Source organism: Globicephala melas, chromosome 1, assembly GCF_963455315.2.
Source record: "Globicephala melas chromosome 1, mGloMel1.2, whole genome shotgun sequence".
NCBI classification, from domain to species: Eukaryota; Metazoa; Chordata; class Mammalia; order Artiodactyla; family Delphinidae; genus Globicephala; species Globicephala melas.
In genome coordinates this window covers 38,522,764-38,547,624 of record NC_083314.1, presented here as the reverse complement: position 1 = coordinate 38,547,624, position 24,861 = coordinate 38,522,764, and the positions used below count along the sequence as shown (strand labels likewise).

General features: G+C 39.6%; 1 long non-coding RNA gene across 1 annotated transcript in view; it reads left to right on the top strand.

Annotated features, from left to right (window-relative positions):
- The window catches only part of LOC138842342 (uncharacterized), a 125,804-nt gene that overhangs the window by 6,034 nt on the left and 94,909 nt on the right, over positions 1 to 24,861 (top strand). The gene's annotated exons all lie outside the window — the stretch shown is intronic.

The following is a 24,861-nucleotide window of genomic DNA, read 5'->3' as shown; positions in this document are numbered from 1 at the left end:
ATAGGTTGGAAAGCTAAAGGCATCTTCAGACAACAGTGAGTATTCCAGTTTTACTAGAGGGGTTAGAAAAAGCATGTGAAAGTGGAAGGTAGATGAGGCCATAAGTTAATAAACATTGAAAACCAAGATGAGTTTGATTTTAATTTAATGGGCAATGGGGAGAAATAAAGGGTTTTGAATTGGAGAAGGACACAATCAAAGCCCAGCTTTAGGAAAAGTAGTGTACAGTGCAGAGTGGTGTTTCAGCAGCCCAGGTGAAGGGAAATGGGGGTCTGTGTTACAGTGGGGGTCCCTGGAGAGGAGGAAGGAGACAGGTACGAGATGTTGCAGTGTTGGAATCTTTAGGATATTATCATTGATTGGTTGTGGGGAAGGGAGGAGTGAAAGATGACTCTGAGGTTTCTGCTTGAGTTACCGTGTGGTTAAGTGAACCCACAACAAATGAGAAGAGGCAAGTTTGAAGGGAATAGAATGTGTTGCCTCTGCTTATGTTGCGTATGAGATGTTCACGGAACAGACAGATGGAGATGTCCGACAGACAGACATCTGAATATTCTGGTCTAGCTGAGGATAGAATTTGAGAGCAAATTATAAAAATTTAGGATGATTTCAATAACTATGGAGGTGGAAGTCTTAGGACATGATGAGGTAATTGAAGACATTACAGAGAATTTAAGAGTGAAAGGCTTGGGTCAGCACCTTGAAGAATCTGATAATATTCAGAGGTTAAAATAATGTTTTGGCCTAATGTGTGACCTCTTTCAGGGATATTTGTATTTAATGGTGTACTAAGACCCTTTTGGCTTAAATTTAAAAGAAGAAATTTGGGATGGGCTGGTGGATGGGGGGGTAGCAGGCAATCTTTCCTGACTATCCTGACATCACAACACGGAAGTGGTTATATGCTGTGCTTCCTCGTGTGACTGAGTCTACTGATTTGCCATCACAGGTGGAAAGGGATTTGATATTTCATCAAAGAATCTTGAGAAAATCCCTGAAAAGATGTAAATCATTGATAACAAGCTTGGAGTGTTTTCTCTCAGGGATATTTGTATTTTAATAGGAGTCTCCTAAATACCACACAAATTTTAATCAAAGTAATTAATAATTAATGACATGATTTCAGATCTAACACAAGCCAATAAGTATTATTTCTGAATGGAAATCACACAACGTATATGATCCCTTGTTCAGCGTACTCTTTGGGGGCACCTATATTAGTGACTAGGTAGGAATGGTTTACAGTAAACATACCAATTATTTGTAAAGAGATGTTCTTCTAACATACTTGGTAATTTTTGCCATTTAAAAATTTCTATTAAAACACTTTTAATGCTGTGAATCTTGTATTAGCTATAAGAGTGTGGTGCTTGGGTGTACATCACCCTTACTATTCAACCCAAGTCTTCAGGAAAAAGATGGATCCACGTGCGGCATGAAAGTTGGGTGGGGCCTGGATAACCAGAGATGGGGAGGGAGGAACCCCCCATGAGGATTAAGGGCAAGTGCTTACATGGTGTGATCCAGGGATGAGGGACTGGACGGATAGAAGCCAACTCTAAGATTTAAATCTTCATATTTGGAAAGATGGCAGTGCTGTTGTCGGAAGGAAGAATTATGTGAGCAAGAAATGGTCAAAGTGTGTGTGTGTGTGTGTGTGTGTGTGTGTGTGTGTGTGTATTGGGGGTGGGGTGGGTTTAAAGTTTTTACAATATGAACTTTTTACAGTATTCATTTAGTAAATAAATAAATGAAAAATGGTGATATGAATACTTTCTGGGTATATCACCTTTTTCTGTTAAACTATTTTCCTTTTTTTCTTCCAAGGAGATTTCCCCACCCATATTCCTTTCCTTCCTTTGGGATCAAGGGCCTGTACAGTTTTTTCTTGACCAAAACCTTAAACACATGTGTTCACCTGTGCCAGAGCACTGGTTCAGAAGTCTGAGTTACTGAATAAAGAGGTGCGGTGTTTCATCTAAATCCTGAAGACAGGTTTTGGCGAGGCCAGGGAGAGGCTAGGTAGGGTTGCAGGAGGGGATGCAGAGCTGGCCAGCAGAGTGGACCCCAGTTAATCTTAAGCCTGAATAGAAATCTCACCACATAAACAAGGGTAGGATCCAAAATTCACAATTTTGTCATCCTTTTTAAAAAAGACATAAACCAAGGGGAATGAGACCCCAAAAGGGGGCAGTCTGTGGAGAAACTGTAGCTACTTGCAATTTGATTTCAAAATCCCTTTCCTACTTTATCTACAGATAAGTACATTGTTGTAAAACAGATAAGCTAAACATTTTATGAGGCTTAATATCAGAACAGCAGGTTATATTTATGATACTATGTCATCATATCAAGAAGCATTTATTAAGTCACTAATAATTGCATTGGCACATAGAGAATTAATACAACATGGTTCTTTCAGGGGCTTGAGGAGTTGGCAGTATTTTCTTGGACTCGCCTTTTGTCTTATATATGTGTAATTTCTAGAGGTCTTTTCATCTTGGTGCATAGCTATTCTATTTTTTTTTTTTTTTGCAGTTTTTAAAAGATTAAAGCCTCAGAGAAGAGTTTTGGTAGCTGACGAAGGCAAGGATGTAATCTGATTAAGTAAAATTTTAAGCTATATAAAATTATAGAGATTTAAGTGTGACCCTAATTACATTTATTAAATATTACCCAATTTGTTTTAAGTGGTATGCTGTCTCTTTACTGAACGAATCAATACTGGGTTTAAGTGAAGTATGTGCGCTTTTCACAAGCATGTTTGATTTCCACAGGTCAAACGTTCTATAACAGAGACTAGGAGAAGGAAATCAGTGTTGTGAAGGCATAAAGCTCTAATGAGGAAGAAAACGTCAGGGAAATATGTGGTTATCATTCTGCCCGTCTGTAGGCATTAGCTTGATTTCGATCTACTTCATATAATGTCCATGTACACAGTGCCAATAGAGTAAACCAACTGTATCAATAACTAGTGTCAGGAAAGGGGAATAAGGAGTCATGTTTCACCAGGGGGATAGTTGAAGACAGATTTGTCTTTGAGCATTTCGTTTTGTATTCCTAGTTTCTGAGTGATATAAAATGCATAGGCATATCAAAATTCATAACAAAAACTGCTTATGCCACCAGGAAGATGTATTTATTTTCAATAATGTAAAGGGAAAAGCATACAATTGAGGTGGAGAGAGAGAGACAGAGACAGAGAGACAGAGAGACCTGCAGCAGACATCACCTGAGTGGGAAATTACACATCCTGCACGCACACGCCCGCTCTGCACACACATGCACAGAATTCATCTCTGACAATTTAATTGTTTAATGGTAGGACTAACAAGGAATCCTTTCTAAAGTAATGGCATATAAAGGCTTCCTAGTGAAGTTAATATTCCTGCTGCATTTGATGGGTGTTTCCCATTTGTGCAGTTCTGCCCTAACAGACTCCTGGCGTTTGATGGGGGGGAATCAGGAAGGGTGGCGTGTCTGTGCTCAATTGCAGAATCTGGAGAATGCCTCAGCCTGCGACCTTAGCCTCGAAAGCAATAAATCCGAGGCCATGATTGGCACCAGAGCAATGGCTCCCATCAGTTGTAATGTCTTGGCTTGCAGTCTGAGGATCTGGTCTTCGTGGACTGTAGGCTGGGTGTTTTGGGCACAGGGCCCTTGCTTCTTATGTAGTTATCTGTTTTCTCTTAGCTCACTAGAACCAGGATTTGGTAGCCATTTGTGCTGAGTTTCAGGACGCCGGTTTGACCAGTCTTCTAGATAATGAAATGCATGATGTCTCAGATGCTAGGGTTTGAATCCTCATCCTGAGCCACAGTCTCTTCTCCTCATATTTCCTTATGGTTCAGCCTGGCTCATTTCGGCGCTTTAATTGGATCCCTGGGTGGCCTTCCTGTTACAGCAGTGTACACAACCACAGATGCTCTGCGAGAGGAATAACTGTGTCTCAAGAAACATAAAGTTCTCAAAGCAGACCCTGAAATGTTCTCATTCTGTAGCTTCCATTCTTAAATCAATACATTTTACATTTATTACTCTGGTTATTTAACTTTGAAAAAAAGTTTCATTGCCTGCACCAGAGAAACCCGGTGGTGGTGGTGGAGATAGAGTTTGACCACAATAGAAAAGCTGGTTTGTTGTGGAGCGGCGGTTGCCCTTTGGTTGTGGACTGGGTCCCAGGCTGCCTGCTTCTCTCCCCGAAGGTCTGTGTCTTTCAGTCTAGGAAAAAGCTTAGTAGGCAGAGTTGAAAATGACAGACTATTTTAAACACACGCTTTATATCCCACAGTTCTGGTTCTTACTTCTATTATCATTACTTATTCATAGACTTTTATTCCCAAATATCATTACCCTTTACAGTAATAGGATCAGCAAAGCAACCACTTAAAACAAAATAAACACACACAGGAATCCGAGGCACAGAAACATTTCCCCCCTTTTCTCCAGCTTTCTGCCTCTCTCTGACTACCTGGGGGAGAAGCAGTTCTTACCAGGCACTAAGAAGCTCTGCTGCTTCAGAAATACCAGTGTAATGGGGGCTTGGCAGTGGGAAATGATATGAGGCCTCCAGCAGTCTAAGGCAGCAGCGGAGAGGTAATGAAATCTGAAAAAAAAAAACAAGAGAGAAAGAAAGGAGTGGAGGAAGGTGGAAATCAGGAAGAAAACTAAGAAGAATATACAGTGTGCATCCCTTAAACTCAATTTCAGCAGAGGAAAATCCCCCTAAAACAGATCCCATTTAATTTAGAGCGACTCTAAAGTGGGATCACTTACTTATTCCTTGTATAGTAAGAATAACCACAGTACACTGAGGGCCTACTACATGCTCAATGCTTTCTGTATGTAATTTGATTTGTACAGCTGTTAATAGCGGGTGTGATTATCTCCATCTTACAGTTAAGGAAACTGAGGTTTAGAAAGGTCAAGTGACTTGTCTAAAGTTGTATGCCTCAATCTGGTGGGCCCAGAGCATACATTTAGATTTTATGAGTCTAAAACTGCTCACTAGAGTTTTTTCATCCTGACTCCCACTATGTTATATTGCATTCTATTTTATTCAGTCATTTGTCTCTCCACTCATATATTTATTTACATATATACCAACTTGTTCCAGGAAAGATGTAAGATGGTGTAAAGGCCTTGGAGCTACACACATATCTAGGCAGCTTGCACGTGGTGAGGACATTCTACTTATTTGTTGATTGAGCTGTAGAACATCAACTGTCAAGAGTTCAGAATTCTCTCACTGTGGAGTTCCCTTCCTTTTTTATCTTTAAAAGTAGGCCAGCCAGAAACCCATCTGTGCAGGATGGCTTGGGCCCAGAAACTGAGCTAACTAATCTCCCCAAATCTCCTCTACGTCTATGCTTCTATAAAGGACTAGATTAACATGCTGTATGGGAACTATTTTTTTTTTCTTTAGTAATTAATTACAGAGATGTAAAAATTGAGTTGTTAGGAGGAAAAAAGAGTAACTTTACCATGATGTAACCTGACAAACACTACTTCAACCAGGTGATCAAGGTCACCATTAAAAGTGGTAAATCACGCTGATAGTATGTACCCTTGATATGATGTGATAAAAATGAAACTTTATCTCTGTAGTCTTCCGCCCCCAAACTCATCGCTACCGTCCAATCATGAAAAAATATCAGACAGATCCCAACTGAGGGATTCTAAAACTGCCTCACCAGTATTCCTTGAAACTGTCAAGGTCATCAAACACGAGGAAAGTCTAAAAAACTATCACAGTCAAGCGGAGCCTAAGGAGCCAGGATGACTAAATGTAGTGTGCTGTCCTGGATCAGGAAAGGACACTAAGTGGACACTAAAGAAATCTGATTAAATGATGGACTTTAGTTAATTGTAATGTATCCGTGTGAGTTCATTCATTGTAATAATGTACCACACTAATGTAAGTGTCAATAATAGGGGAAACTAAGTGCAGGGACTCTTTGTACTATCTTCTCATTTTTTGGTAAATCTGTAACTTCTAAAAAACAAAATCTATAAAAATACTTTCACACGCACACGCACGTGAATTGACCAAGATTTTTGGGAGAAGAAATGGTATGAGTAGAAGTAGAATATACGTCCCTGTCCTGAAAGCCTAACCCAATAATCAGGATGCGTGTTTCTTGGATTTTTATGACTGGCTTTTTTAAAAAAATTTATTTATTTTATTTTTGGCTGTGTTGGGTCTTCATTGCTGCATGTGGGTTTTCTCTAGTTATGGCAAGCGGGGGCTACTCTTCGTTGTGGTGCGCGGGCTTCTCATTGCAGTGGCTTCTCTTGTTGCGGAGCACAGGCTCTAGGCACGCAGGCTCAGTAGTTGTGTCTCATGGGCTCTAGGGTGCAGGATCAGTAGTTGTAGCGCACGGGCTTAGTTGCTCCGCAGCATGTGGGATCTTCCCGGACCAGGGATCGAACCTGTGTCCCCTGCATTGGCAGGCGGATTCTTAACCCCTGCACCACCAGGGAAGCCCTATGACTGGCTTTTGAATAACTGAAGATAGGATCAAGCTGCTAAGGAAGGTCCACTCAGTTCCTGGTTCCCAGCAGATAATCCTTGTTGAATGAATAAATGCCACTGCCACCTACACTTCATGAAGGAGCTTTTCTGGCTCTAGGATGCATATAGCTTAGCTTGGGTTCCAGACCTTCCAATGATGGTACCCTGCACCCCAGTCCAACATGTAGCTACTCCAAGGTCTCTGTCTCATTCTTCACAACCCAGCAAGAGTTGTTGAACCACTCCAGAAACCGGTCAAATAACTATTTCCATTCAAAACTCTAATACCACATCCTGTTTGGCTTACTATTTATTGAGGACATCCAAGGTCTCATATGTAGCAGTGCCAGTTAAATTGTCACCAGTAGGAATCACAACCTTTTGCATATCACAGTACAGTTGTTGCAGATATATCAATTTCAATATTTTTGAAATTGTGGTAGTTATTAGGTTTGCTACTGTATATTGATATTTAATGCATTAATAAAGAGCCCATGTATCACCGTATCAAACATTTTAAAATATTTTTATTTTTGATAATTGTATTTTAATATAATTAGTTTCCTTTGTAATCATATGGTGATTCTAAAATGCAATTAAAAACATTTTTCTGCGAAGGGGTCCAAAGGCTTCTGCAAATTCCCTAAGAGGCTCATGGCACAAAAAAATTAACGCTTGATGTAATGGAATAAACACTCATGAGTCCTATACTGCGTAGTCTCCATCAAGTCCTTTGACCTCTAGGTTCCTCATTTTTCTGACCGGTTCCCACCTTGGGGGAAAAATTGAGCAGATGAAATATTTTTAACAAATAGGGAGATGCTTGTAAATTGCGAACCCATGTACATATAAGGAATCATTGTTATTATTGTTATGTATGTTTGGCCATTAGATAAAAATGACTTTTTATTGAGGTTTTAAATGCAGTTCATTGCTAGGAATACTTCTCACCCAGTGATTTAGGCCATGCTTACATGAGTAAAGTGAAATGGAAAATTGATTCAATTCTCTGGATAATAATTCATACTAATAGTTTCCTCCGTTTGCCTGCAACATCCAGATAATCAAAGAAAATGTGATTTTAACTTGAATTATCAGCATAGCTATATCACAATCCTCAACTCTTCTTTGAATGTATAGACTCAAGTGCCAGAATTGAAGTTCTTAATTCTAAAAGGAATAGAATCTTTTCAGGCCTTTATTCTAGAGATACTCCGGTTGTGCACATTGAGATAGACCATGTGTTCTAAAGACATAAGTGGTTGACTGTGCACTGAAACACGTATATATCATTAATTAGAAATTTCTTCTGTGTTAGGCAACATTTTCAATTCCATTTGTTTTCACAGATCCCTAAACCACTTGAACTTCTGTGTAATGCGTATGTCTCAGGACAGTGTTGTCCAGTTAGAACCACAGTATTTTGCCGTCAGAGAATATTTTAAATGGAAAGGCAGGCTCACTCTTGCCTTACAGTGTATAGATAGATATTAAGCATTCTACACACAACTATGTGCATTCATCTTTTAAGAAAACTTACAAATGAAATGTAAACTGACAGGAATTGGATTAGGTAGAAAATCAAATAAAGAATGCAACTGGAAAGTCGTAATGATCTGATACCTTCCACCCCTGATGTAAAAATAAATGCATTTGTTCAGTTTAAAGAAATCAGTAATTACATTTTCTTTCTCTGCTATCTCACCCCCCTCCCCAGCTTCTCATACACAACTATACAAATGTAACTCTAAAAAGGAATCTAATTCAGTTGATGATGCATTTGTGTTGTGAAGATACACTATACCTATATTGACTCTTTGGAAAAGATTTGCAACAAAAAGAAAATCATCTGGGAATTAGACCTTCACTTAATAGAGAAAGCATATTACATACCGTGTTAGTTTGCCAGGGCGGCCATAATGAAGTAACACCAATTGCGAGGCTTAAGCAATTGAAATTTAATTTCTTACAGTTCTAGAGGCTAGAAGTCTAGATCAAGGTGTTGGCAGGGTTCGTTCCTTCTGAGGACTGTGAGGGAGAATCTGTTCCATACTAAGCCCTTAGCTTCTGGCGGTTGGCTGGCAATCGTTAGCATTCCTTGGCTTTTAGAAGCATCACCAAGGTCTCTGCTTTCATCCTGACAAGGCATTCTCACTATGTGTGTGTCTCTATGTCCAAATGTCCTCTTTTAATAAGGACACCAGTTATGATGGATTAGGGCCCACTCTAATGACCTCACCTTCACTAATTATATCTGGAATGACCATATTTTCAAATAAGGCCACATTCTGAGATACTGGGGGTTAGGATTTCAACCTATGAATGCTGGTGGGGGGGGACACAATTCAACCCATAACATACAATGGAGTGTTCAATATATATCTGACACACTGAACTGAAGCATAATATACTTGTGAAGAGCTAGAGGGGCATGTACTTGGGAGGAGACACCTCTCAAAACCTCTGATGATAGTGTAACCATGTATATATCTTAGCAGCCAAAGTAATCCAAATCTCTATCCTTAAAGTAACTTCTAGCGGCTGTTCTTAGTTTTAATTCTGAAGTATCTGTAACACCAAAGAATGAACACATGGAAATTTTTCCAGAAATGTATTTGAATGTTCCACCATCCTCCATAACATACGTATGTTTTCTAATACATACAAAGAAGATTTCCATGAGTTCCACCTGGGTAATCTTGACTCTCTACTGTAAAGATGGGTCATGCTTACACTGTAGTTTCTCATTCTCTCAGGAACATATTGGTTTTGACTATCATACAATTTGAGGAGGGTGTCCTTACTGCCTAAGGACTTTATGTTCCTGAGTATATGTCCAAAGCAGTGAGATAGACCCTGGGTAAGTCTTTGGTTGAAATAATTTGAAGGAATGTGTTTAACCCAGACTTAAGTTCCAAATCAAACTTAAGGAAGAACTTTCCCTTTACTACTTATTTTTCCCCCAATTTCTATTGAAGATACTTATATACATAGCTTAAAATGTCAAAATTCTGTAAGTCTTATAACTAAAATTGACAATCCCTATCCCACCTGTCCCCATCCCAAATTATTGCTACCCAGAAAAAACCCCTGCTAACACTTTTAGGTCTTTCTTTTGGTATTTACCTTCATATTTCTGAATAGCATTTTTATAATGTTTCTTCCTCATGTTTTTCATTTTGATTATCATTTATCATTGATTTCTGTGTAAGAAGGGGCTTTAATACTCTCATATCTCTTTTTATTCTTCCCTCTGCTCACTTCATCTTCCTACTACATGAGTTGGCCAAAAAGTTCGTTCGGGCTTTTCCGTAAGATGTTACAGAAAAACCCAAACAAACTTTTTGGCCAACCCAATAGTTATATCGTGATTTTTGGTTAGTTGAATATTTGTTTAGATTCTTAGGACTATGTAAATACTTTGCACAACTAGCCATGTAGTGAACCTTCTTTGTAAAATAGTTTTTTTTTTTCTCTCTTGTATTAATAATTGTCAGGGTTGGGTTTCTTTCTTTCTTTCTTTCTTCCTTCCTTCTTTCCTTCCTTCCTTCCTTTCTTTCTTTCTCTCTTTTGCTTAGTTTTTGATATATCTATCATTAATTCACCTCCAAACTCACTGCCAGAGCATAAATTCCTTTCAATAGTTCATCAGTAGTTCAAACCTTTTTCTTTTCTTTTCTTTTCTTTCCTTTCCTTCCTTCCTCCTCTTTACACCCCCCTCCCTCAAGCGCTCCCCCGACTCTTCTCTCTGTCTCTCTCTCTCTCTCACACACACACGCACACACACACTTTCTGTCTTGATGCATCCCTCCTGGAGCCCTGTATCTTCCTGCTCCAATCAGAGATCCTGATTGCTCCCTAGGCTGCTGCCTTTAGCTGTCATTCTGGGTCTTTCATTATCATCCTTCTGGGATTCCCTTTACCTCATTCCTGTGATCAATCCCCTATCTCTTGTTTCTTGGATTTCATATATTCTTCTTTCCTAATTTACTTTCTTTTGGGGGATCACATTTTTAGTAGCTTCCTGAGAAAAGGCACTTGGGAGGTAAATATTCTGAGATGTTGTGTGCCAGTTATCAATTACTGCCTCTCGGCTCCATTGTCCTTCTTTATGGAAGTAGAGGTGGACCTTGTGAACATGTCTCCTTTTCCAGCAGTGTTAGGTTCGGTCAATAACCAGGTTCTGGAAAGACATTGCAAGGCATGGCAGAGGAAAGGGCTTCTCCTCCTAGGTCCCACGTGTAGCTGCCAACAGGTGTGCAGGGAACTCAGTGGCTCTTGCCCTTCAACAAGTTTCTCCACTCACCTCCAGTGAGTTCCTCCAGTTCTCTAACAAGTGACTTCTAGTGAGCCACCTCCCGCTTGCTCCAGTGGGTGGTCTCCTGCACACTGGCTGCAGTTCACCCCACCCCAGTGGGCAGCTTCCTGTGGACCAGCTGTGGCCCACGGTACCCTAGTGAATATCTCCACCAACTAATGGGTCTCACCAGCGCCCTCTATGATGAGGTCTGAATCTCAGCCTTAGGGAGAGGAGGCTCTTCTGAGTTTATTCCTTCCTTGGTTTGGGGTACTCTGCCTCAGCCCTAGAAGAAGTAACTGCAGCCTACACCTGGTACTCCTGTATGCTTTAGGGTTCTATTTCAAGGGATCTATTTTTCTTTTTTTTTAAATTGAAGTATAGTTGATTTACAGTGCTGTTAGTTTCAGGTGTACAGCACAGTGATTCAGTTATATATATATATATACACATATATATATATTCTTTTTCCAATTCTTTTCCCGTATAGGTTATTACAAAATATTCAGTATAGTTCCCTGTGCTATACAGTTGGTCCTTGTTGGTTATTTATTTTACATATAGCAATGTATATATGTTAATCCCAAACTCCTAATTTATCCCTCCTCCCCTAGGGTTCTTTCTTTTCTTTTCTTTTCTTTTTTGTGTTTTTTTACCACATTTATTAGTTAAGTATCTTGTACTAATTAATAATTCTTCATAATAAATTTTCCTTGTTCCAGTCAGAATATCAACTTGGCACATCTAAAAATGTCTTTATCCTCTTATTTGATTACTTGGTTAGGTAGAGAATTCTGGGTTGAAAATAATTTTCCTTAGAATTTTGAATACTGTTACATTTTTTCTACTTTCCATTGTTATTATGGAGAAGTTTGATGCTCTTCAGCTTCCTCATCTCTTGTATAGGATAGTTTGAAAAATCTGTGGAAGCTTTTAGGATCTTATCTTTATTACCAGGGTTCTGAAATTTTATGACATATCATGGCATGGTAGGGTGTAGGGCATAATCCGAAAACTCATGTCATTGAGTTCTAGGACATTCTCTTGGATTATTTCTATAATAACACCCTCCTCTTCATTTTCTCTACTCATTATTTCCGGAATACCTATTACATGGATTATTGGTTAGTCCAGACTGGTCCTCTAATTTTCCCTCTCTTATTCCACCTCTGCCTTTTTTTTCGTTCTGTGAGAGTAATTCAGCTCTATCTCACAATCTGTCTCCGCTATTGTGTGTCTTACTTAAGGACTGAGGCGCTAAGAAACTGTATTCAATCCCTTGCGTGAGTGGTGATGATGCTTCTGGAATGGTGATCTTCATCACAGGGTGACTGGGGTGGACAGTGTCATAAGTATCCTCTGCAGTCGGTATCTGTGAGTCTCTCGGGTTGGTCAATTTTCCCAGAGAAGAATCTTTCCATTTTCTGCTTGTGGGTATCAGCCTGAATGCCAGCATTCTTGGGCATCAGATTAAAGAAAGGCAATGAGATTCTCACCTTTCATATGCAGACTTTCATTACCAGCAGTGTATCCCTGTCTTTGGCTTCCTGATGTCCCATGTCCTGAGCCACCTGGTGCAGCTCCTTCAGAGATTAAACCAGTCTTCTACTGGGATGTTGAAAAGGTAGTCACTATGTGAGGTAGAAGAAGGGATTTGAGAGCTTTATTTCCTACACAGATTTACCCTGTCCTGTTTTTAGCCCCACCTGACCAGCACTTTGAGGTATATGATACCCATAATTTCTGAGCCTTTTTGAGGTTCTGTGGAGTTCATTGTTTTGATTCTGCGTAACCCTACTTTGTCTCGCTGCTGGTTTAAATTTCAGCATTCTTTTATCTAATAAGTCATTTACCACTCATCTATTTACTTTCCAAATTCTAACATGTTATGCTGTCATATCCTTTCTCTTTCTCATGGCCTTTCTTGGTTTATGTCTTTTAGGAAATCTATTTCATGTCGTGAGGTTCTGGAAGGAAGTGGAGGTAAATATATGTGCTTAATCTGTCATGTATGATCAGAAGTCTCTTTTGCTTCTTAAAGCTCCATTCTAGGACTTCTCTGGTGGCACAGTGATTAAAAATCCGCCTGCCAATGCAGGGGACATGGGTTCGAGCCCTGGTCCGGGAAGATCCTACATGCCACAGAGCAACTAAGCCCGTGCACCGCAACTACTGACCCTGCACTCTAGAGCCCATTAGCCACGACTACTGAAACCCACATGCCTAGAGCCCGTAGTCCGCAACAAGAGAAGCCACTGCAATGAGAAGTCCACGCCACAACTAAAGCCCGCACGCAGCAACAAAGACCCAACGCAGCCAAACATAAATAAATAAAATAAATAAATTTATTTTTAAAAAAGCTTCATTCTAAGAGATATGGAATAGGAAAAAAGTTCTCCCATTAGGCCTCTGGGTTGACCTAGATGAAAAGGCCACATTTTCTAAATGCAAAGCTTACTACTGGGAGAACAGAAAATTTGAATCAGGATATCCTACATGGATATAGACCTTTCAGACCGCAAGCATCAACATTTCCAGCATATTAGAAATTTACTAAATTAATAGGTTAAAAAATACATTCAAGATTAATAGATTAAAAATATAATCAAGATGGCCAAAATTAAAAGCAGTCTATACATTCCACGATAACATGCTTCTTGATATGAATGGACTGGATAATCTATCCCAAATCTCAAAAGATAATTGGAAGCAGAAAGTTATGCCCTTCATGTATCTAAATTGGTTTGCAACCTAAATTATTTATAAAAGAGAAAATTAACTAATTAATTTCTTTCTTTCTTAATATTCTCCATGTTTAGAGATTTTCTATCGTCACTTCTCTAAAATTTCAGAGAAAGAGAGAAAGGGGTTTGGTAGAGATGAGCAGAGGGGAACAGGTTACAAGCTGTAGTAGGTGACCACTTGGACCTTTATATTCATTCATCAGCAAATTTATACTCATCAGCCACCAGAAATGTGTGAAAACAATGTATGAAAATGTCTGCTTCTCCTCACTCTCACCGATAATCTAAAATAATTTAAAATTCCTTGATTCTTTGTATTTAAAATGTTTTTTTCCTCTGTACATTAGTAATAGATATAATAATTTTGAAGAATTTAAACCAATGTAGTCTTAAATTTCTTTTAAAAATGTGAAGCTCACTGGATGATGTCTTTACTCACTGAATCAGTATTTCATTGTTTTAGAGAGAGGGCAGATACCAGCTAGAAAAACAAAGTTATTGTTCAGTTCTGACTGCCATTTTTTTTTTTTTTTTTTTTGCATCTGAATAAGAGAAAAGTCTTAAAAGCCAGGCTTGGTTTAGAGAGAAAATGTCAAGCCTTCCCTTTACTTACCAAAACCAAAGCTCAAAGATCTGAACATAAAGTTCTGCATAAGAGAACTTGGAATATGAAATAAAGCAACACCTCCTTGCCTGGAGAGGAAATGGATGGCATTTCCAGCTGAAGGATGGAGTGGGTGGAAGGAGGAAGATTCAGAAGGCGCAAGATTAGGGTGGAGAAACCAGGAGATTCCTGAGAAAGGATCCAGCAATCATACTCCTGTGCTTAAGGGTGAGGGTGTGCATGTGAGATCAGAGAAACTTCAGATGGATTGAGGGAGACTCTGGTAATATCTAAGCTTGCACTTTATGCTATGAAGGATAAGGCTTAATCTATTCCCACTTGAGAATAAATAAGGAACACCATCTGCAAATAAGTGACACCTTGCAACTTGGTCTTCTATTCACAAACTGCTATTTTAATAATAATAATAGGTAATTATAAAAGCTCTTTTTATGGGTTGGACACTGTGCTAAGTATGCTACATGGATTATCTCATTGTTGTTTCACAGTAGTCCTAAAAGAGACACTATTTCACTGAGGGGCAGTGGAGTTTAAGGATAAGTACCTTGCCCACGATGACTTGTTAGTAAGTGGTGGAAACAAGATAGGGACCAAGCTCTGGCTCTCCAAGCTCTGAATCCCTCTGCAGTGCAGCCTCTCTCCTGTGCCCCTCCTCTTCCCTTCCACCCTCCCAAAAAGGCTTTCTGCTCTCCTCAACCTCTCTCCAAACAAAAGAGTCTACGCTCTATAACCACCCATATTAGTTCAGAGTTTGACTAACTGCAGTGTACTTGAGACTCATTCACACTAAACTGTTACCTCAAACAGACACTTAGTTATTTTTTAACTTTATTGAGGTATCTTCTACATATTGTAAAACTCACTCATTGTAAGTGTCCAATTCAGCAATTTTTAGTAAGCTTACTGAGCTGTGCAACCAGCCCTATAATCCAGTTTTAGAATATTTTCTTCACCACCTCAAATTCTCTTATGTCCATTTACAGTATATCCCTGTAGTCACCCTCAACCCCAGACAACCACTAATCTACTTTCTGTCTCTATAGATTTGCCTCTTCAAGACATTTCATATAAATGAATGCATACAGTATGTGGTCTTCTGTGTTTAGCTTCTTTTACTTAGCATAGCATTTTTGAGATGCTGTGGTAGGCATCAACTCATTCTCTTTTATCACGGAATAGTATTCCATTCTGTGGATATACTGCATTTTGCTTATGTGTTCGCTAGACCTTCACTGGACATTTGGGTTGTTTCCAATTTTTGGCTATTATGAATAATGCTGCTGTGAACACTCGCATGCTGGCCTTTGTGCAGACATATGTTTCCATGTCCCTTGAATAGGTATCTAGGAGTAGAATTGCTGGGTCATATGGTAAGTTTATGGTTAACTTTTTAAGAAACAGCTAGTTGCATTTTAAGCCTCATCTCTGTGAATTTCAAGTCTTTTCCCTCAATTAAAGGAATTTCAACCATCAGTAAGCAATGGGAACTCTGACTTCATTCTCTCTCTTTTAAAAATAATTTTAGGGGCTTCCCTGGTGGCGCAGTGGTTGAGAGTCTGCCTGCCGATGCAGGGGACATGGGTTCGTGCCCCAGTCCGGGAAGATCCCACATGCCGCGGAGCGGCTGGGCCCGTGAGCCATGGCCGCTGAGCCTGCACGTCCGGAGCCTGTGCTCCACAATGGGAGAGGCCACAGCAGTGAGAGGCCCGTGTACCGCAAAATAATAATAATAATAATAATTTTAAAAACACATTTATTTATTTATTTTTGGCTGTGTTAGGTCTTCATTGCTGTGTGCGGGCCTTCTCCAGCTGTGGTGAGCAGGGGCCACTCTTCGCCGCGATGCATGGGCTTCTCATTGCGGTGGCTTCTCTTGTTGCAGAGCACGGGCTCTAGGCATGCAGGTCTCAGTAGTCGTATGTGGGCTCAGCAGCTGTGGCTCAGGGGCTCTAGAGCGTAGGCTCAGTAGTTCTGGTGCACGGGCCCCATTGCTCTGCAGCATCTAGGATCTTCCCGGACCAGGGCACGAACTCGTGTCCCCTGCATTGGCAGGTGGATTCTTAACCACTGTGCCACCAGGGAAGTCCCTGACTTCATTCTTCTTTTTTTTTTTTTTTTAAGGTTTTCAAAATAACATTTATTTCTTAAAAGTTAACATGTGCATAATAGGAAACCAAAGAACACAAGAAGCCTGACTTCATTCTTTAAGGATGCTTTGCAGAGTGCCCCGGGCCCTCACTGAAGACAGCCGTGGCTCCCTGTGCCACACAGCTCCTCCCTACTTGGGGTCAACTGTTGAAGGCTCCTGAGGTCAAGCCTCGTTGTCATGGGGACTGCAGAGATCTCCTGCAAGGGCTGGTGCTCTACAAGAGATCCACCAGGAAGTCTTTTCCTTCTAGACAAACTGGCAGTCTACAGACTGAATTCAGCCTACAGATATGTATTGTTGGCCTACACAAATTTTTAAAAATTAGAGTGTTTCTAGATTGGTCATACATTCTCCACTTTACCTGCATTTCTTATCACTTCCCCTTGACTTACACAAGAACAAAGTTGAAGGACTCACACTATCTGATTTCAAGACCCGCCATCAAGCTATAGTAGTCAAGACTGTGGTATTTGGTGAAAGAATGGACATATGGATAAATGGAATGGAATAGAGAGTCCAGAAATAGACCCGCTTTCTGCAGTCAATTGATATTTGACAGAGATGCCAAGGCAACTTAATACAGAAAAGACAGTCTTTTTAAGAAACAGTGCTAGAAATTCGACACCCATATGCAAAAAAAACCCCACAAAAACTAAACAAAACAAAACTAAATACCTCTGCTCTTCAAAAACACTGTTAAGAGAATGAAAAGAAAGTCACAGACTGAGATAAAATATTTGCAAAACACTTACCTCCTAAAGGACTGGTAACCACATTACAAACATAAAGAACTTTAAAAAACAATAATAAAAAAACCAAACAACCCAATGTGAAAATGGGCGAAGTGTTTAAACATATACCACACCAAAGAATACATACAGATGGCAAATAAGTACATGAAAAGATGCTCAACACTACCGGTCATTAGGGAAATGCAAATTCACATCACAGTGTGTTACCGTTACACATCTAATAGGTGTGTAACATAGGTAATGGCTAACATTAAAAACCAAAATAAAAACTTCTTTTGATAACAAATGCTGACAAGGATGCAAAGCACCTTGACCTTTCGTACATTGCTAGTGGGAATGAGAAATGTTAACAAGCTTTGTGGACAACAGTTTGACAGTTAATAAACTGTTAATAAAGTTAAGCATATACTTCCTATAAGATTCAGAAGTCCCACTCCAAGGTACTTACCCAAGAGACATAGAAACTTATGTTCACACACACAAAATCGTGTATGAATGCTTATAGCTGTTTTATTTATAATCGCCCCAAACTGGGAACAAACCAAATGCTCGTCCACTGGAAATGGGTACGGAAACTGGTACACCCACACTGTGGAAGAGTATTCAGCCATTAAAAGGAACCGACTGCAGATAAACAGGACAACATGAGTGAATCTCAAATGCATTACGCTAAGTGAAGGAAACCAGCCTCAAAAGGTTTAACGCTGTACAAGTCCATTTATGTGAGGTTCTTAAAAAGGCAAAACACAGAAAAAAGATTAGTGCACTGGTGGGTTGAACTTGGGGGAAGAGGTTGAATAGAAAGAAGCATGAGGACACTTCTGGGGAGAGGGAGATGCTCTGTGTCTTGGGTGTGGTGGTGGTGATGGACTGTGAATGTTTGTCAAAACTCACAGGACTGTACACTGTACACTAAACATGACGAATTCTCCTGCATGTAAATTATTCGGCAATGAACCTGAACGCAATATAGGACTACTTTCAACTTTAGCATTTATAAGATAGTAACCTGATGGTTCCAGGTAACCTTACCATATGGAGAAAGTCTCTCTCTTTTTTGGATTAATTATTAAGTTTTCAATATGAGAAGATGAAGGTTACCAAAGTTAGCTTGTATAAAAGATGCTTACAATTGTTGAGTATCTCTCTAGCATGAATCTAAATAACACTTTTCCATTCATATTTATAGGCATGCTCACATTTTTACGTCCCTAATATAGCTGTTAAGAATGTGAAATCTTCCCAGTTTCCACTTCAGCCATGAGCATTTTTCATTAGCGTTTTCTGGTGTGCAAGCAGTATAAATTTTGTTGCGTCACTTTACACCTTTTGTTATTTCTGACTGCACCATTTGCAAATCACGTTTAATTTTGTTTGCCCAGAAGAGCAACGAAATGCTCTACATATATAAATGTTTTTGCTATTCACCCTTCACACTCATATAGTAACATAAGAGCCTTAATGCACTTCTGTCCTCTGAGGAAGCTTGTGGTAAAACAGGAGAAACATTATGAATAATTAAAAATATGATATTTACTCCAGGAGGAAGATGAATCTTTGAAAAAAATCTCTGCCAGCAGAAAGCCTCACAATCAGGTACCATAACCTGATAAATAAATTGCTAGTCTTTTCAGGTGTCAAGGTATTTCACAGTCAGATACTAATGAGATAAAGATGCTCAGCTTGATCATTAGGGGGAGAAGAATAAGGATTGAGTTGCTTCTTGTTAATTCTTATCATTCTTCATTATTAGCTAACAAGTAGGTACCAGATGCTTACCTATGTGCCCAAACTAGAGTTATAAAAAGATAAGGAGGATTCTAGGTTGAAGAATTAATTCTGAGAGATTCCACTTCAAAATATTCAGAACTTAGGATATTAATTTTTCTTCCTTATAGAGATCTGATGTCTTTTGTGTGATTGGCCAATGGCCCCATTATTCTTTTGTATATTATTACAGAAAAATCTCACTTTTCTCTAGGTAAGGAACACGATCAATTGAAGAAAAAAGTATTCTGTTAGTCAACCTGGCCAATAAATGGATACAGTAATTGGCTTGAACTCAATAGATTTGGGATCCAGCTGCACTGTGACATTAACCAGCTGTGTGGCTTTGGACAAGTGACTTCACCTATCTGGGTCCTTAGTTTTCTTATCTGTACAATGATGCAGTTGAATTTGATAATCTCTAAAATCAACTATTGTTCTAAAATTATTGCTGATTCTGCATTCAATGTCAATATTCAAATTGTTTGAATATGATGTATAAGCCTATATTAAATACAATTAAGTCCTTGATAATTCAGAATGCATTTCAAAACAATGCAAACTTTAGAGTTGTCATTATGAACGCCTAGCAAAATTCTGGTTAAATGGAAGTTTCAGACTAATGAAAATACTTATTAGATTGGCTTTTGCAAGCATTTTACACAAATATAAAATTCTAATTGTAATGAGAAATTTACCCTCATTTCAATAAAACAAAGCCAAAATTTGAAATTAACCAGGAAAGAAAGGGATATAAATCCTCTATACATGGGTTGAGGAAGTTCACATATAACATTCTGACAATTATCAGCCAGTCCAAACTCTCTCACTAGTGTGAAAGGCAGATTATCAGCTAGTGTTTATGAAAAAATTCATACAAGAGAGAACTTTCTTTTTTAAGAAAAAAGTATGTATTTTTTGGCTGCATCGGGTCTTAGTTGTGGCGCACAGGCTTAGTTGCCCCGCAGAATGTGGGATCTTAGTTCCCCGAACCGGCGCCCCCTGCACTGCAAGATGTATTCTTAAGCACTGGACCACCAGGGAAGTCCCAGAGAGAACTTCCTGATGGGCTCTAGGTAGGCATCTGCAATGCATTCTATGTGGATTTTATTATAATTGACTGATTTAGAAGCCAACATATTAATTTAAAAAAGGATACAGTTGGGCCTCCCTGGTGGCGCAGCGGTTGAGAGTCTGCCTGCCGATGCAGGGGACACGGGTTCGTGCCCCGGTCCGGGAAGGTCCCACATGCTGCAGAGCGGCTGGGCCCGTGAGCCATGGCCGCTGAGCCTGCGCGTCCGGAGGCTGCGCGTCCGGAGCCTGTGCTCCGCAGAGGGAGAGGCCGCAACAGTGAGAAGCCCACGTACCGCAAAAAAACAAACAAAAAAAACAGTTAACCTCTTTTAATATGATTATGTGAACTGAAATCTGTGATTCTGTAAAGACCAGGTTGAAATTCACATCTCTTTCCCTCATTTCTTCCTTCATTCCAGCCTTCCTTCACTAAACCTGTATTGAATGGTTATCATACCAGACTCTGTAGCTGTGAGATAACTCAAAAACATATAAGACAAAAATCCCTGACCTTAAGGAAGGTCACAATCTATCAGGCAAAACATATTTTGATAATTATAAAGTGATGTGACAATTTAGTGATAGAAATATGTATATAGGCTGTGAGGGGAGAATTTACTTACCTTGGCACTGTCTCTCACACACACACACACACACACACACACACACACACACACATTTGTGTGACATGACCATTCCACATCAAATTTTAAAGAAAAACTTTGAACCACTCTGAAGCATTTTCAGAGCACTAGGTTTACACACAAATAACACCATTCTCATTGGTTGTTTTATTTATTTATTTATTTATTTATTTATTTATTTATGGTTGCGTTGGGTCTTCGTTGCAGCACGCCATCTTTCTCTAGTGGCAGTGAGTGGGAGCTACTCTTCATTGCAATGTGCGGGCTTCTTACTGCGATGGCTTCTCTCGTTGCCGGGCTCTAGGTGCGCGGGCTTCAGTAGTGGTGGCGTGCGGGCTCAGTAGTTGTGGCTCGCGGGCTCTAGAGCACAGGCTCAGTAGTTGTGGCACACGGGCTTCGTTACTCCGCGGCATGTGGGATCTTCCCGGACCAGGGATCGAACCTGTGTCCCCTGCATTGGCAGGCAGGGAAGTCCCCATTCTCATTGTTTTTGAAAGCAGATACAAGAGTCCCTACTTAAAAAAAAAATTACTATACTTCTGTAGTCGCTATCAGTAGGAGAAATCAGAAGTAATAAAACCACATTTAAAAACAATCTTAGATGGAATGGCCATCTTGTTTTGGTGAAAATGAAGAGAGGCAGGCATTTTTCATCTATTTCTGGCTAGGAGTAAAAACTGGTGCAACCTTTCTGGAGGGCAATATGGCACGATTTATCAGAAGGTGTAAAAGTGTACATACCTACTTCCAGCAAATTTATCCTAAGAAAATAACTGAGTATGAGAGCAAAGATTCAGCTCTAAGTGCACACACATTTAGGATCGTTATGTCGTTTTGTTGAATTGACCCTTCTATCAGTATGTAATGTCCAGCTTTATTTCTAAAGACTGTGGGAGAAATCAGATTCTCAGTGGAGGGATACAAATAAATCAATTCCTGTTGTAAGAAGTGGAAACCTGGAAAAATACGTTCTTTAACTTACAGTTAAAAACAGTTGCATGGATTCTGCTCGAGCCAGAGCAGGTACCTGTTAGTGATAACGTATATTTGTAGAAATAGCTTCCTATTATCAAAAGTCTGAGAGGCATGACTTCTAATTAGTCACAAAACAAAAGTAAACTTTACACATTGTTCATAATCCTATTAAGGGTTTATTGTTTCTGTAAAATTCGCATGACTTGTTATCCCATTGGATAAATTTTATTGCCTTCCTATGGCTTTGTGCTTTTTCTTAATATCATTTTAGAACACCCCTTTGAGTTTATATTATAGCATTTAAAAATGATTAGAACTAAATAACTAAGCAGAATGCCAAACACAAAATAGAGAAACTAAGCTACATTGCCTTCTTTAGACCAACTCTTCCCTACCCAATTATCCAGATATTTTGATGAGAATTAATTGAATTCAAGCTTGTGCTGACACCTTGTGTCTAAATATATTTGAGCGACGTTTTGCCAAGTTAAAAGAATACGAATATGAAAACTAATGTATAGCTGTATCTGCTTCACCATTTCAATGGTCTGCATTTTTCTTAATTATAGTCAATCACCCATTTCACTTTCCACTTGCTATTTTTTTTGGGGGGGGGGTGCTGCATTGGGTCTTCATTGCTGTGCGTGGGCTGTCTCTAGTTGCAGTGAGCGGGGGCTACTCTTTGTTGTGGTGCGCGGGCTTCTCACTGCAGTGGCTTCTCTTGTTGCAGAGCACCGGCTCTAGGTGCGCAGGCTTCAGTATTTGTGGCTTGAGGGCTCAGTAGTTGTGGCTCATAGGCTCTAGAGTGCAGGCTCAGTAGTTGTGGTGCACAGCATGCTTAGTTGCTCTGCGTCATGTGGGATCTGACCTGGCCAGGGATCGAACTGTGTCCCCTGCATTGGCAGGCAGATTCTTAAACACTGCACCACCAGGGAAGTCCCCATTTGCTATTATTTGACATTGCAATATATACAAATGTTCATATTCCAAGTAATGAAATCATGTTACAAAAGTAGATCTCTTTCAAACAAAGATGGCTGCAAATTCTCTGCTGTTCTTTCCATTAACAGGTGGAATCTAATTTCACTCCCATTAAATCTGGGCTGGCTATAGTGATTTGCTTGACAGATACAATGTGGCAAAAGTGACCTTCAAGGACCTTTGAGGCTATGTCATGAGAAGCCTTGCAGCTTCCTTCTGGGCCACAGTACACTCATTCTTGGAGCTCTGAGCTACCACTTTTAAAGGTCTGACTACCTTGATGCCGCAACGCTGTAAGGACACCCAAGCCAGCTCCTACTCTGTTATAGTTTCCAGCCATTCAAGTCCTACCTGCTGAGGCCTCAGACATCCGGAGTAGAGATTAACCCTCCCCACTGTTCTGTGTCTGAATTCCAACCCACGGATTCATGAGCAAAACAAATGATTGTTATCTTGAGTAGCTGCACAGCGTTGATAACTGAAACAGAATTTGGTGCCAAGAATGGGTTGCTTGTAACATTGGTTTGGGACTGGGTGGTGTGTGGAAACTGGAAGGGCCTCAGGAAACTCTTCGTAAGGCCTTGAAGGATGATGAGGAAAATGTTATCAGAGGCGGAGGAAAGGACACACGCGTTCTGTCCTGGTAGAACAGTTAGCCAAACTGTTGCCTGTGGTAATGTGGGAAAGAGAGATCGTGAGCATCTGGCTGTATAGATCTCCAGGCAGAATCCTCAAAGTGCTACTTGGCTTTTCCTAGTTACTTATTATAAAATACGAGAAGTGAAGGAAAAAAATTAAAGATGGAACTGTTCAATTTTTGAGAATCTAGAGGACCTATTAAGGTGTCAGGACATTTTTTGGTTTTTTAGTATGAACTCAATACATATTTATTGAATATTTGAATAATAGTATGATTTTCAACTCACTTGGAAAATGTCTTCTTTTTTTTAACATCTTTATTGGAGTATAATTGCTTTACAATTGTATGTTAGTTTGTGCTTCGTAACAAAGTGAATCAGCTATACATATACATATATCCCCATATCTCCTCCTTCTTGCGTCTCCCTCTCACCCTCCCTTATCCCACCCCTCTAGGTGGTACAAAGCACCAAGCTGATTTCCCTGTGCTATGTGGCTGCTTCCCACTAGCTATTTTACATTTGGTAGTATGTATAAGTCCATGCCACTCTCTCACTTCGTCCCAGCTTACCCTTCCTCCTCCCCAAGTCCTCAAGTCCATTGTCTACATCTGCGTCTTTATTCCTATCCTGCCCCTACGTTCTTCAGAACCATTTTTTTTTTTAGATTCCGTATATATGTGTTAGCATACTGTATTTGTTTTTCTCTTTCTGACTTACTTCACTCTGAATGACAGACTCTAGGTCCATCTACCTCACTACAAATAACTCAATTTCATTTCTTTTTATGGCTGAGTAATATTCCATTGTATATATGTGCCACATCTTCTTTATCCATTCATCTGTCGATGGACACTTAGGTTGCTTCCATGTCCTGGCTACGGTAAATAGAGCTGCAATGAACACTGTGGTATATGACTCTTTTTGAATTATGGTTTTCTCAGGATATATGCCCAGTAGTGGGATTGCTGGGTTGTATGGTAGTTCTATTTGTAGTTTTGTAAGGAACCTCCATACTGTTCTCCATAGTGGCTGTATCAATTTACATTCCCACCAACAGTGCAAGAGGGTTCCCTTTTCTCCACACCCTCCCCAGCATTTACTGTTTGTAGATTTTTTGATGATGGCCATTCTGACTGGTGTGAGATGATACCTCCTTGTAGTTATGATTTGCATTTCTCTAATGACTAGTGATGTTGAGCATCCTTTCATGTGTTTGTTGGCAATCTGTCTGGCTTCTTTGGAGAAATGTCTATTTAGGTCTTCTGCTCATTTTTGGATTCGGTTGTTTGTTTTTTGGATATTGAGCTTCATGAGCTGCTTGTAAATTTTGGAGATTAGTCCTTTGTCAGTTGATTCACTTGCAAATATTTTCTCCCATTCTGAGGGTTGTCTTTTTGTCTTGTTTATGGTTTCCTTTGTTGTGCAAAAGCTTTTAAATTTCATTAGGTCCCATTTGTTTATTTTTGTTTTTATTTCCATTTCTCTAGGAGGTGGGTCAAAAAGGATCTTGCTGTGATTTATGTCATAGAGTGTTCTGCCAGTGTTTTCCTCTAAGAGTTTGATAGTGTCTGGCCTTACATTTAGGTCTTTAATCCATTTTGAGTTTATTTTTGTGTATGGTGTTAGGGAGTGTTCTAATTTCATTCTTTTACATGTATCTGTCCAGTTTTCCCGCCACCATTTATTGAAGAGGCTGTC